The following is a 16,187-nucleotide window of genomic DNA, read 5'->3' as shown; positions in this document are numbered from 1 at the left end:
CGGTGGCCGCTGAGCCTGCGCGCCCGGAGCCTGTGCTCCGCAACGGGAGAGGCCGCGACAGTGAGAGGCCCGTGTACCGCAAAAAAAAAAAAAGAGAACTTTAAAAAGGTGAAGAAACGTTCAAACACAGGGAGAATGTATTTGCCACAGATAAAATTAATAACGATTGATTTGTATCCAGAATACATAGACATATTATTAATCTAATAAATAGATAATAACAAAGTAACCATAGAAAAATGGGCCAAAAAAAATGAAGAAGCATGTCACAAAGAAATATATAACATTGGCAAATATACATGTGAAAACAAGGCCAACTTCATTGGTTAAAAAAAAAATTCAATTTCAGTTATAGAGACATAGTATTTTCTATCTACATAGTAGATAAAAACTTAAAAATTGGAAATCTCAAATGCTGATGAGGTCTCAAACCAAGAGGCACATTTATAAACTGATACTGGGGATAGAAATTGGTATAAACACTTTGGGAAAAAATGGTATTATGTAATAAATTCAAAAACTCAAAAACCCTATTATTATATTTTTAGCGAGAAATATATTTAAGCATAATTTGGTTATTTTTTAAAAAGACCAAAGGATTTAAAAATTTGGAAGTATGCAAATGAAAAAAAATCCAGAAAAGTAGTAACCAAAAGAAAGTTAGTGCAGTAGTATTAAAATCTGAATAGTTTTAAGCCAAAAAAGATGTTAAGTATAATCATCCCTTAATAAAAGGAGCAAGTCATTGGGAAGATATAAAAATTTTACACTTGTTTCAGACTAGCAAAAAAGCCAAAGTAGATATTAAAATTTTAAGTAAAATTGACAAATTTGGATCATAATTAAAGAATGTATCATATTAATGTTAAAGTGATCCATCAGGCTGACAAAAAATAAAAATTTTTAAGGAGTGAAATAAGATGATAAGCAAGCCTTTTGTAATTGATATTTTCCATCCTTTACCCAATGATTAGAGACTTGGCATTTTTTTTCAAAAATAGATAGGGAATTTGCCAACTGGTAAGCTCAAAGGACTCTACTATGACTATATTAATGACATGCAGAATCCATTCTCTTATCACTAGGTAACTGAGTTAAAATTCAATAATAAAAAGATAGCCCCAAAATCCTAGTATATTTAGGAAATAAGAGTTTTAACAGTATGTCCATTTTTTTTTCTAACTTTTGACATCTATCTTTTGACAAACAGTCATCGATCTTTTGACTTATGGAAGTAGATCTTCTAGCATTTTAACGTTATAGTATTCATAAGATAAAGCCTGCCTGACCACAGTGCATATTTCTCTTTATAATATAGGATTCAGTTTGCTTCTATCTTATTTAGGATTTTACTTTTATTATCTCAATATGCTTAGTTTGCAAAACTATAAATAAACTAACAAATATTTGGTGGCTTTTGCATCAGGTTTGAACTAACATCATACAAAAAATTTAAATTATTTCCCCTTGAACTGTTTATGTAGCATGTGGATTACTTGATTCTTGAATTCTTTGAGAAGCTAACATTTTAACTCAGTCAAGTCTACTAATTTTCCAGTCACTCTCCCACTTTTCTAGTTGACTACTTCATACCTTTCCCTTCTCCTCAGTCCTTCAACACAACCTCATTCTCTTCTCAGTTTATGACCTTTTTCTTTTTCACTGAGAGATTAGGAGAGAATTTCCATGAACTCACATCACCTTATCTCCAACCAATCAGCATCCTGCCCATGTCCATGGTTCCGCCTCCTGTTACTGGGATGAACTGAAGCCACAGCAAACCTTCCTCCTGTGATTCCTCTGCTTTGTTAGGGAGTCCTCACCGCCGTAATCACTCCCTCCCTCTCCTTCACCGTCGATGGTTAGGCGGTTCTGCTCATCTAATAGAAACAAACAGAAACAATCCCTTGCTTCATCTCAGGTTCTTTCCCACCTACTGCCTCATTTATCAGTTTCCCTTAGAGCAGTGCTCCTGCTGTAAGTCGCCATTATCTTTTTTGTCATTCTCTCCAATCAGACTTTCTCCCCACTGCCCCACTGAAACAGGGCTTGTTGAGAAGAGCCCTGTCCTCCTTGTGGCCAAAATGTACCAGATCTTGAAGGGAGGACCTCTTAATTCATTGCTTTACCCTCAGCTCTTGAGGATCTCATCTTATCCCATGGTTTCAATATTATCTGTAAACTGACAACCCTAACATTTATACTTTTATTCTCAGTATCTCCCCAGAGCTCCAGGCTTGCATATCCAATTATGAATATTTCGTTTCCACTTAGATCTAGAGAAGATGACACTACTTTGCATGTTCAAAATCAAACTCCAGAAGTTCTTCCCCCTTCAAACCTGATCCTCTTAAAAAAAACTCCCCATATCAGTACGTAGAGATTCCTTATTTGAGACGCCCAGATCCCAAACTCAGAGTCTTCCTTGACTCCTCTCTTGCCTCTCTTACCTCATATCCCACATCCGACCCATCAGCAAATCTTCTCAGCTTCTTCTTTGAGTCATATTACTGTCACCACCCTGAGTCAGTCATCTTCCTCCTGAGCTCTTACAATAGTTGCCTGTGGAAACTCAGCTTCCTTCACTTTACACACAGTTTATTTTTTACACAGAAAAACCAGAGTGGTCCATAATGCTGTTATCAGTTTGTGTTTATCCTCTGCTCAGAACCCTTCAATGACTTCTTATCTCCCTAGGATTAAAAGTCATGGGACATGCATTATTTGGTCCCACTATATGTCTGCTTGATATGGACTGAATTGTGTTCCCCCAAAATTCATCTGTTGAAGCCCTAATACCTCATGTGACCATATTTGGAGATAGGGCCTAAAAGAAGGTAATAAATAAGCAAGGTCCCAAGGGTGGGGTCTTAATCCTATATGAGTGGTGTTCTTATAAAAAGAGGAAGATACACCAGGGCTTTCACTTTCTCACTGCACAGAGGAGAGGTCCTGTGAGGACACAGAGAAAACGTGGTCATCTGTACTAGGAAGAAAGCTCCCCTCAGAAACCAACCCTGAAGATACCCAGTTGGATTTCCAGCCTCCAGGACTGGGAGAAGATGAATTTCTGTTGTTTAAGCCCCCCAGTTTAATATTGCCACGAAAGCCCAAGACGATTAGTATTCTGACTTAATTCTTATTTTGTTCTCCTGCCCTCATGCAGCTCCATCCACACTTCTATGGGCCTCAGCTTACCAGGCACACTCCTGTCTCTTGACTCCTATTTGCCGTCCTCCCTTTCTGAAAACTTTCCCTCCAGATACGTACCTGTCCTGGAAGAGTGCCTGACCAATCACCTGTGATCCATCGATATTTTTTAAGGGAAAGATCTTTTCACATCCTTTTTTAAAAAAGTCTGTCACAATAAGTGAGGTCTTCATTCCACAGTTATCCCACCAGCTTTGTGATAGTGAGAACGTCTGCCACCATGTTCACACCCCCTGCACACTAGGGAGACGAGAGGCTACTTCCTCTTGTAAGAGCTTAATCAAGGACTTACAGTTATTTTCACTTTAGCTCTTGTTTGGGTAAAGGATGAACCATTTGTTGTTTAGGTATAATTAATGGACTCAATTTTTAGGGAACTCAATTTGCAAGTTTAAGGAGAGGGAAGGTTGAGAATTTAAAAAGGAAATGGAAGTGTTCCATCTTAATAATGAACGAGGACTTGATGGTGGGTCCAGAAAAAGAGGAGAGGGAGAGGCCAAAGGGGAGGAGATGAGGACTCAAAACCCTTGACAGAGGGCTGCAAAGCGTTGGCACAAAAAAGCAAAAAAAAAAAAAAACCCAAAAACAACAAAAAAAGCTAAAACCAAAAATTTTATATGCAATTTTAAGTTGTTGACCAGATATTTCTCCAGCAAAGATGGGTTTATTTGGGACCAGCAGAGAACTGATGTTCAGGGTCTGCAGCCATGGTGTGAGTCACATGCAAGCCCCAGCACAGCAGAGGAAGGAGAACAGTTTTACAGAGGGAAAAGGAAGTTGGGGGGCGGGGGCTACAGTAAACAAAGAGTCCATGGCTTTTCACTGGCTGAGTCCTTGCGGGAAAGAAGATGCCTCTTTCTCTTCCTGTTGGGCTCTGCCATCAACCATCACAGGGAGTGAGAGCTCCTCCTTCTGGTCTCCCAACCCTAGTTAATTGAAGTTTTTATTTATTCATTTGTTTGTAGACTGTGGTATAAGATCTCTGATCCCTGCCCCCTCCCCCCAATTTTTAGATAAATCTGCTCTCTTCACATACACAGGAAAGTTTTGTTTGTTTATTTGTGTTTATTTATATGGGAATGAAGGAAAGTGATGAATTCTATCTGTTTTAACATAAGAACAGGGCCAATGCCCAAAGCACTTGAGGATATCCACAAACTGCATTCTGGAAAGTAGAGCCAAGAGCCAGAGGTGACCAGGAGAGGTCAAGCACCTGGAAATGTAAACAGTTATAGGAATCCCATTGGTTTGCTCCCAGGTGTAGAGTATGGGCATATATGAATTTCATCTTTACCTCTAGGGGCAGAATTGACATTCAGATTACAGAGTAAATAGGCAACACAGACAAACTTTAATGAAACAAAGAGTGAAAAGGGAGATACAGATCTATTATTCTACTTTGACTTGATGAAAATACAAAATTCATTATATATTACTTATACAGTGCAGGGAATGTCCACACCTGTTTTCCCCAAAGGAGCATCGTGCATACGTAATACACAGCTATTAACTCCAAAAAGTAGCCACGCCCTGAATAGAGGCAGTTCACAATACAAAAGCAATCAAATTTGGAAATGTTGAGTAATTCCTGACAGTATTTTTTTTCCTAAACAGTGAAGATAGAAAGTTATTTGAATTGCAAATGAAATCCAAAGGCACCTTTTTATAATCGTTTGAATGTTAACGGTGATAATGGTATTACTATTTTAGAGAAGAGAACATTCAAATTTCTGAAAGTCAAGAAGGAAAAGCACATTTTAATTATTCATAAGCTGCGTGTATTTATATTGTTAGACTGCACATATTTTCTTCCACAAATCTGTTATTTTAAATGGTTTTTTGTTATATCAATATTTTCAGTTAAAAATTAAGAAACGTTTTTTCAAAAAATGAGACTATTATCCAAAAATATTACCCACATCTGCCTTTCTAAATGCCTTCATGTATTTTAATCTCTTATCTGGCATAAGGAAGAAAGACATGCTAACAGAGGATGCATTTTGACTGTTGTAGGTTTATAGTTTCATGTTAAGCAGTTAAGCACCTTCTTTTTCACCTGGACAGTGGTCAAGTGGAAAGGATGCTGGCTGAGGATCTTTGCTGCTCTCACTGCCATAGATTTGTTATGAGGTAGAGACTGCTAGTTGTCCATAAAATCCATGTTTTTCTCTCTTTCTTATAGTAACACATGCTGATAAGAATGAATGTTTGGAGCTCCATGAAATGAGCCTTTCGGAGTATGAAATCGTAATGCTTTCTATTGAGACTGCAGGGAATTTTGTTTTGCTTTTTGTTTGTTCGTTAGATTTGTTTTTTAGATTCCATATATAAGTGAATTCATACACGATTTTTCTTTGTCTGGCTTATTTCACTTTGCATAAAGGAAGGGGAACTAGGAGGTGGGCAAAATGGGTGAAGGGGATCAAAAGTACAAACTTCTAGTTATTAAATGAATGTCATGGGGATGTAATGTACAGCGTGATGACTACAGTCAAAACTATTGTCTTGCATGCTTGAAAGCTGCTCAAAGAGCAGATCTTTAAGGTTCTCGTCATCGGCAAAAATAAAAGCTTTGCAACTTTGTAGTGTGATGAATAGTAACGACTTTGGTGATCATTTTGCAAAGCATGCAAGTATCAAGTCATTATGTGTATACCTGGAACTAATATGCCAATTCTGCTTCAATTTAAAAAAAATGACTGCAGTGGCCTGGATAAACAGAGGTATTTATAATACTTAGTTATAGTAATAATAACTGTGGTAACCTCTAGTAGCTAAGAATACACCAGGCAAATTTAAATGATTTATCGCCTCTTAGTTTCTAAACAACTTCGTAAGATGTGCATAACTGTCTTTACTATCCCCATCTTAAGATAAATGATTAGTTGAAGCAAATTTATGATTAAAGTAAGGAGACAAAGAACATTTTAGACCATAATATTTGAAAGATTAGAATTACAAATGTAAATTGACTAGGGAGGAAAACGATGATAGTGTTGGTGATAATGGAAAAATAATAATAGTAATAGTCATGATGAGAGTCCAGACATTCATAATGTCACAGTCATATTGGAAAGTAAGAAGCGTGATACTCATTTCCCATTCTAGGGATGAGTAGAGTGAGACTCCAGCACTTAAATAGCTTGTCAAGCGCCTGCAGTTATAGATGAGGGTTGAGGCTTTCAATAGCATCAAACGCGAGAGAGGGCATAGAGTGGATGGAGAGATAAGGTATGGACGAAGGCGAATGAGTTCTCTGGTCGAAATGTGGTGACTGAAGCAAGAAAGAATTTCACAAGTATAGACATTGTTGAATGATGTTTATCAATTAAATCCCGGAGCAGCAGTGGGTGGGATAAAGCAATGCCTGTCCATTCCCGCCCAGGGATGCCAAGGGAAGTCAGGTAAGTAGAAAGCAGAAGAAGCAGCAGAGATTAGTCGAGTTTAAGCAGGGGAAGTCATCAGCAGATTTTATTTTATTGTCATTTATTTGCATCATGTTATATTAAAAATGTTATTTAAAAAAGGCCAAACAAAAGTTATATTACTGAGTCTTTACCCTTCTTCTGATGCCCTCTCCTAACCTGTCTCACGCAAAGGAAGGCAAAAGGAACCAGTCAAATCAAGTCCACAGGACTAGAGAAGAAAATAAAGCAATTCAGTAAAAAAGGGTAATTAGGAAGTATTTTCCTCAATTTATGTTTTCTTTTTTCTATGCTAAGGTAAGAAAGAAGGCTAAGAGCGTACCAGAGGAGGCTGAGTCCCTTCCAGACCAATCTGGAAAACCCAACTGTTTTAGATAATACGTGTAGTCTAATTCCAATGCCTCAGGGCCTATCGCAAATAGCAGTCAATTCTCTAGCATTAAGGGTCTAATTAATTATCTACTCTTTACGCCATTAGGTCCCTTCCTTTTCTCCTGGGAGCCTGGATCTTGACATCACTCTGATAGCACCCTCCATAGTGGGAGAGAGAGACGATAGCTGGTATATTTTGCATTTTGTGAGAACTTCCTGTACGTAGCCTGGTGGACGTTCGGGGTTGGAAAGCACCTAGGGGGTCCTCTGCCCCGGGTAGCCCCGCGTCCGTCCTCACAGGCTTGCGCTGTGGATGCTGGCTCACCCACCGCATGGAGCAGGAGGCAAGGCCGTCCTCTCCCAGCCTGCTGGCAGCTCCCGGGCCCCAGGTCTGAGGCCCTTTAGCCCTTCTAGTCACACCAGGAAGGCACTCGTGACAAAAGAGCACAGAAATAGACCCAGCGCGTCAGAGCCCTCTCACTATGAGACGGGAGAGACAGCTGGACACTAAGGGCCCTTTCAAACATCTCTTCCTCCAGAATGGTGACGAAAATGGCCATTTCATGTGTGCTTATGCTCACGCGGTGATTGCAGAAGGGGCTTTTTCTGGGAGAGAGTGGGGCGGCTGCTGCTTCTTGCGGGGAGGACTGCGGGCTCAGCACTCAGCAGGAAGCAGCCTGCCTCTCCGGGCACCCAGGGCCAGGTTCCTGCCGCGTCTCTCTGCCAGGGAGCATATCTCCCTGCCGCCTCCCGCAGAACTGATCTGCAGAGCAGGCTGAGCACAGAGGCTCCTTCCGTGGGGCCGGGCTCCTCTGCGCAGATTCCCGGTCTGCTCTCCGCCATGGTTACCACCCCCCACGTATTTGCCATTGGCTCCGCCAGCTCTGTTCTCGGCGTTCTTCGCTTCAGCTCTGCACAGTCAGGTGTCAGATGCAGCTTGCTCGTCCTCAGAGCTCTTGACGTTGTCACGCCGTGAAGCCTGAGATTTCCTTTCTCTTTGGGGCCCCCGGCACAGAATTAATCACATCCGTGTCCTATTTATCTTATAACAAGAGGTGCCCAGCATCCTGAAACCAGCGCTCGCTTAGGATTTCCGTGCCTTTTAAGATAATGAGGAGCCTGCTTTAATATTTTAATATTTGAAATTTTAACAGTGTTTGTATAATGCTTTACGGAAAGAAGTTTCTTAGGTAAATCCCATTTAGCTATAGCAAAACAACTCTTTGGCCTAAGGAGGCAATGTATTATAATGTGCATTTTGCTCCTAATCAATCAGTTCATCAATACCAGCAACAAGCCGCCATTTACGAAGTCCATAAATTAGAACATACGCTTTTACATCACCCTAGCCTACTCCGCCTGTGACTATCACTTCTGTATAGGCTGTCATTCTCATTCAAATCCCTATAAACCAGTCTCGATAACTCAGCACTGGTTATAACCGCTTCCGTGTCCTTTACAATCAACATCCAGGTGTCAAGCCAAGCAACACCACCGGAACCATAGCCTCCCTTTCATCCCCTCTCATTCTGTCATTTCTCACTTACGCTATCAAACTGGTTTCCCAGGTGCAAGATTTTTATAACTCCTAGATATTACTAATTTATAATATAACTCCTAGATATTACTAATTTTTCTGAAGTACAACTGATTACATCATTTTCCTGGCTCATGGGTCTTCAATGATTCTCTATTTACCCCTAAATGTAATATAAATTCAAAGGTGACATTCAAGGTCTTTGATAACCTGATCAAGCCTATATTCCTAAACTTCAGTATCAATAGCTAACCCAATAATACTGATCCTACTAATATTGGGTAATAAATTATAGCACTTACTGGGTTTCGGGCCTTACAGATAGAACCAGAATACTCAGAACACCAGTGCAAAGATAACGTATTAGTCTGCTAGGGTTACCATAATAAAATACCCACAGAACGGGGGGCTGAATGAACAGAAGTGTATTTATCACAGCTCTGGAGGCGGGGGGTCCAAGATCAAGTTGTTGGCAGGGTTGGTTTCTCCTGAGGCCTCTTTCTCTGACCTGTAGATAATTCCCTTCTCAGCGCGTTGTCACCTTTTTTTTTTTTTTTTTTTTCTGTGTGCCTGCATTGCTTGGGTTCTTCCTTTCCTAAGAATACCAATCCTGTCAGATTAGAGCCTACCTTTGTGACTTCATTTACCCTTAGTTACTGCTTTACACACCCTGTCTCTCAATACAGTCATAGTGGAGGTCAAGGCTTCAACCTATGGGTTTTAGAGGGAGATAATTCAGTTCATAACAGATACTGTTACTGCAGCCATTTTATATGAGAAAATAAGAGTTTCTGAAGACTATATAACGAGTTCCATGGAGAACCAGGATTTTAACATTGATCTTCCTATCTCACTTCACGTACCGTTAATTTCAAATAGTAATTATTCTGTGAGCATAGCTGCAATTTTTTGAGGAGGTTCCTTTGATTATGCTGATGCCCTGGCCCCTAGTTTTCCAGCCCTCCTCTTCCAATGACAACTGTCCAAATGTCGCATTCCCTTCAAGGGCCATGGCAAAGGCCACAGGAGAGCTTGTTTGTACCCCTTAGGCCAGAAATGCTATGTCTACTCCCTGAACTCTGGGCTTGTCTTTTATTTTCTCTAAGAAAACACAGGAGCCTTACTCCTTTTTAAAGTCAGGTTTATTGAGGCAAGTTTTGCAAACAATAAAATTTTATCTTTTTCAGTGTACAGTTCTTTTTTTAATACGAATTTATTTATTTATTTATTTTTGGCTGCGTTGGGTCTTCATCGTTGGGTCTTTTTTGCTGCGCGCGGGCTTTCTCCCGTTGCAGCGAGCAGGGGCCACTCTTTGTTGCGGTGCACGGGCTCCTCATTGCGGTTGGCTTCTCTTGTTGCAGAGCTCGGGCTCTAGGTGCGTGGGCTTCAGTAGTTGTGGCGCGTGGGCTCAGTAGTGGTGGCGCACGGGCTTAGTTGCTCCACGGCATGTGGGATCTTCTCGGACCAGGGCTCAAACCCATGTCCCCTGCATTGGCAGGTGGTTTTTCAACCGCTGCGCCACACGAAGTCCCTCAGTGTATAGTTCTATGAACTTTGGAAAACATACATAACCATGTAACCACCACCACCATCAAGATACATTCATCGCCGTTTTCTGCGGATGATTGGTTCCAGGACTCTCCTCGGGTACCAAAACCTGTGGATGCTCAAGTCTCATAGTATGACCTCTTTTATCCACGGATTTAACCAATATAGTTCATGATCTGTGGATGGTTGAATTCCTGGATACAGAACCTGAGAATATGAAGGGCCAGCTGTATAGAGCTTTCCATCACCTAAAATGTTCCATTGTGCTCCTTTGGAGTCAATACCTCCTCCACCCCGAGTCCCAAACAACCACTACTTTGTTGTCTGACACATCTTTCTCTATAGTTTTGCCTCTTTCAGATATGTCATATACATAGATTCGTACAGTATAAAATGTTTTGAGTCTGACTTTGCATAACGTAATACATTTGATATCCAGCTGTGGTGTGTGTATCAATAGTTTGCTTCTTTTTATTGTTGAGTGATGTTTCTCTGCCTGGGTGATTATCCTTTCATCAGTAAAGGGACATTTGTGTTGGTTCCAGTTTTTGGTAAATGAATAAAGCCACTATAAACCATTCATATACACGTTTGTGTATGAATATATATTCTTATGTCTCTTGTGTAACTATCTAGAAGTGGGGAATTGCTGGTGGTGTGGAAAGACTACATTTATCTTTGTAAGAAACTACCAAACTCTTTTCCAAACTGTCTATAATATTTTGCATTCCCACCAGCAATGCACGTGAATTGTTCCACATTTTTATTGCCAACACTCAGTTTTACCATTCTTTGTGACCTGAATTCGAAAGGCGTGTAGTATAGTGGTATTTCATTAATGTTAAAAATACAAAATTCAATTAGGTAAATCTGAAGACATTATTGGCTTTATTCAATGACTCATGAGTTGAGTAGCACCCCATGGACTAGAAGGGGTACTTCAAGGAGCTGTACAAAATGGAAGTTTTCACAGGAAGGGTTGGTGAGGCAAAGGAGCCATTAGTAAAAGACGAGAAATGGTTATTTGGGGCCAAGGCCTCTTCTTTTTGGAGAAATGGAAAATGACAGGAATGGAAAATCCGGGGTCTTTATCATGAAGACGACCTCATCCGTGTTGACCAGAAAATACCAGACTGGTTAATTAAAGTGACATTCCTGGGTAAGGTCAAAACCACAATTAGGTTCGGTATTAAATCTAGATCTGGTATCGTGGTCTTTAGCACAGGTGACATCATTTTAGGCCTGCGGTTTTTCTCTTTAACGATCCCCCCTTTTGATCAGACTCTCACCCTAACTGAGAGATGTGATCAAATTTAAGGCATTAGCACCACTCTCAGCTGTCGCCCTTCAGCTTTGTTGGCCTTTGGTGTGATATCCACAGGTCATGATGCTTTTGCTTAATCCCTGGGACAGTCGCAGTTCCAGCTTCATCATCCTTAACTTGGTTACATTCTTCTCTTCTTTCCTGAAGTTCCAGTCTTAGGAAGATAATTTCCCTGCTGGTCAGCATTTGTGAGCATGCATTTAACACTTCTGAGAAGATGCTATGTCAGGGAGATTATTATCACAACAATAAGCAGGATAATTCCCAATGTTTAGAGTACACTTTGGAACCATAATCCTCAAGACCCAAATCAGTCAAAGAAAGACCCTGTTGGAGTTACCTTTTTAAGTCAAGTGTTTTCTCAGTGATCTTATGTAACCGAGTTTCAACTTCCCCAGAAGTGTCAATCCAGGTACGTGAGGTGGTGTTGGCCAATGCACAGATACCTCCTTGCTCAGCAGAAAGATAATCAAGGGCTATGCCATTTTCAAGAAGAATCTTGGCCAGAGAGTTTAAATATTTTTGCTGGGCAAAAAAAATGTTGGGCAAAATATTGTTGCTAATGTCTTAGCAACAAAATCTGCAATATCTTCATGAGTTGTGGAGAGGTTTCTGATCATAGCCTCAGTTACATTTACTCCTAACCAGGGAAGTAGGGCCCTACCAAAAGAATCACACCTGAATCATAAAAGGACACCTGGCAGGTCCTTTCTAGAACAGTCAAGGGCAGAGTTAGTTAACTTAAGAGGCGTGTGTCAGCCGTCTTGGCATTCATAGGCCCAAGGAAAATGACAACCGCTACAAAGACAAGACCTGTCAGGGTACCATTCATTCCTGTTAAGGAGGTACTGTGAATGAATTCATTAGTTCAAGCCAGGGCCCAGGCAGGGTTTTAGCACATGTGGGAAGAGAATCCCCTAGCCTGAAATAAAGTCACTCCAAATTCCAAAGACTATTCCCCTTTGCAATGGCCTGGGAGATACAGACAAATGTGTTATCTCTCCAGGCTAATGCCAGAATAAAGAAAGAAGAAAAAGAAGAAAGGGTTTTATGTTTAGCTGAAGTTGGAAGTATCAATCTACTGTCTGGGGTGGAAGCAGTCTACACCCATGTTAGATACTCTCTTCCTCATCAGTTTGATTTGGAGGACTCCAGCATTTGTACAGGGCCAGGTTCAGGTGTGACCTTTCCCTGCTGGGAGATGTGCATCCAAGGTTTAAGTCCCTGAAGTGTGGCTGCCATCTGGATAGTGAGGAGGACCTGATACAGTCTCTTCTAAGGAGATTTAAGGGCAGTCTTTGTTCTCAGGGATTCCAAATCAGAAGTGTGGGAGAAAACTGGAAATGTTTGATTGCATAGTCAGAGACAGATATTTGAGGAAACTAGAAGAATTCAGGATCCAGTCCAGTTTACAGGTAAATAACAAAATCTCAAAGACAATTAATAGGACTAGAATCTTAATATTTACACAACTGCAAACATAATATTTCTCTCTACTATTACCCCCAATTTTTAACAAAGATAATCACAGTAAAACTAATTTGTTTGTATTAAACTTGGCCTAATTATTTATGTAACTGTGGTAAGAATAGTAAATGACCATATAAGTTCTTTTTAAGATTGCTTTGTTGAAACTTTTCATAAGTACTCTCAGACCTTATCCTCAATACCATCTCAACCAAAGCCTTGGTACTGTAGCCACTGTTTCCAATTGTGTCCTGTTACAAAGAACATGAAAATAATACTCACTGAGAATATTTGAATTCTGGAAGAACCAGGTAGGGAGACAAAGTACATGTTTCATAGTTGTTCACAAGATTATAGCTCACCAAATTGTTGATAGCCTAAGAGAAAAGATGTCTTTAAATTTGGAAAAAACATTAAAGAACCAGAAATATTTTAAACACAAAGTCATAACAATTATAATCATCCTCATCAGTTCATTCAGTCCCATGTTATTAATTCTTGTTCTCCTTGAATCCAGTTCATCCATGAGTTCTCTCGACTTTGCCTGATGATTGAGGGTGATAGGAGCAGTGGTAATTCCAAGAAATCTGCAAGGTTTTTGTTAAGGCTCGTATGATTTTCCCAGTGAAGTGCGTGCCTTGTTCACTGGAGATTTTGGAAAGTATGCCCCAAATGGGAAGCATATTTTCTAAGTTTCTTTTCCACTGTGAGGATGTTGGCTTTGCAGCAGGGGAAGTCTTCAACCTGCCTGGAAAACATACATACAATAACAAGAATATATTGGTCATTTATACCAAGCAGCCGTTGAATGAAGTCCAGCTGCAGGTGTTCGAAGGGTCCAGAGGAAGGAGGTCTGAGGCATCTGGGAACAAAGCTAGTTTATTTGTTAAATGCACTATGGTGGGTAAAGGAATGTAAGATCTGATAAAGGGGATTTGACGGGGAGTGGGGAAGAACCAGAGGCCATCTTGGATTTTCCATACATTCCCTGACTGTTTGGTTCAGGTACAGCCATTGTTTGCCCATCTGAATTTCTCTGATTCAGGAACAGAGTGTTGCCATGTTACAAGGACATCAGAATGGCAAAAAATTGGCAATGAAGGGTAATTATTTTTGAAGAAGCAGAATAGACTTCACCCACATGTACCAACAAGCCGTATACACTCTGTTGCTGCTGTCCTTGCGTGAAGGTCGGCTAAGGCATTTCCCTGATACTCAAGTTCATTCCTTTTAGTGTAAGCCTCAGTTTTGATAACAGCAGTTTCGATAGGTAAGAGCAGGACAATAAGAAGATCATTTTCTTTCTGTCCATTTTTTGACTGGTGAGGTAGAAGACATCACCCAACATCTTAAGATAGTAACTAAAATTACAAGTGAGAACATTATACCAGAGCATATTAGATTTCTAGAAATTTTGCACAATTTCTAGAATATCTGTATTAGTAACACATATCTACACAAACATAATCAAAGAAGATTTGGCATCACTTATTCGACAATGCTTCCCATGTAATTCAGCACATCACATAAGCCTAATTAGTTTAATAGTTTTCTTTTGATAAGTACAGAGAACAAATCTTTTGAAATATTTTAAGGACCTCTGAAAATTTTCAACATTAGCTGGTGGTCAAAAAGACTTCATTTAGAATTTTGGGAAGTTTGTCAAAAATGTGTTTTGTTTTTTTTTTTAAGTTTTAAAACACTTGCCTAAATAAGATCACAGATCATTATAAAACTTAATACTTAACTACCTATTAACAAAACTCAACTCTTTTACCATTAAAAGGACTCAGTTTTCCTAAGTAATCAAAGACCTGATGAAGACAGCAAACACAGAAAATTATTTTCATAAAACATAGAACCTTTGTTTTCTAGGCAAACCACTGAAAGGGTAAAGAAAAACTTTGTTTACAATTTCTTATCAAGAGCAGACCAACAGTCCAAGAAAACCATCCATTTAGCAGACAAATCAAAATCAAGTTTTAGTTTTACATAAGTACATTCTGGATATTAAAGGTTATTTTTAACATTCCTATAATATATATTCACTTTTAGCCATCCTGATTACACAAGATAAAATTCTCTCTTTTCCTCTCTCTCTTTCTTTTTATATACATTTAGTTTGTCCTTAATTTTCTTCCTTCTCATTTTGAAATAACCAGAAGTTATAGTTTAGACAAAATGACTCTCATTTTCCTTAACAAAAATGCATCTTTATTGCTCATATCTTTTCATAAGCAAGAACACATCCTACCTTTCCTGCATGCAGAGTTGTTTGTCTTATTATTCTAGTAGATTTAAGTACCTATATTAGAATTTTTAACCTAAAATCCTTAATTTCCAGTCAAAAATAAAGAAGTAAACAGTTATAAACTGTCTTTTCTGTTAGCATTCTGAAGTTTGCTAAGTTTATAAATACTTGTTATAATTTTTAGAAGTATGTGCTCTTTCATAGAAAATTTCTCAGCATGGCACCAAATATGTGTACTCATAGGCCCAAATATCCAGTTCCTCTCTAATAAGAAGTCAAAAGTAGAGAACTTCTATGTTCAGTAGTTAATGTTTCAGTATTTTATCTCTATTTGGAAATGACCTAGATATTTAACAAATTTCTGTCATTTAATTTAGCTTAGCAAAACTCTGACATTTCAAGTTACCAAAAAGATTTTGGAGGCTATCTTTAAGTCTGCATAACATAGAATATAATTAGCTAAAACGTTCACCTAAAAATGCTTATTCTCTTTACATCTATCACTTGCTTGTAACAATTATGTTTAAATTGCCCGTCCCCAAAACTTCAAGAGACATTTGATAAAATCAGCTGTCATTCTGAGTTAGTTTTGCTGACAAATTTTGTGACAGAGATAGCATAAACTTATTTGACTAATAAACTCAGAATAAAATTCCTTTAACTGCATTACATTCAATGCCGCTAACTATAAGACATATCTGTTGGGGCTTCCCTGGTGGCGCAGTGGTTGAGAGTCCGCCTGCCGATGCAAGGGATACGGGTTCGTGCCCCGGTCCGGGAAGATCCCACATGCCGCGGAGCGGCTGGGCCCGTGAGCCGTGGCCGCTGGGCCTGCGCGTCCGGAGCCTGTGCTGCACAACGGGAGAGGCCGCAACGGTGAGAGGCCCGTGTAACGCAAAAAAAAAAAAAAAAAAAAAAAAAAAAGACATATCTGTTTTAGTTAAATCAATCAACTTATACTGGCTTTTATTTACCAAAGATTACCCCAGATCTCAGGAACTTGAGAAGCATTTGGGTTAGTTTCTGTTAACGCCCATTCCTTACAAAGCTCTT

This window comes from Physeter macrocephalus, chromosome 10 (assembly GCF_002837175.3).
Source record: "Physeter macrocephalus isolate SW-GA chromosome 10, ASM283717v5, whole genome shotgun sequence".
NCBI classification, from domain to species: domain Eukaryota; kingdom Metazoa; phylum Chordata; class Mammalia; order Artiodactyla; family Physeteridae; genus Physeter; species Physeter macrocephalus.
Note: the sequence above shows the minus strand (reverse complement) of the source record.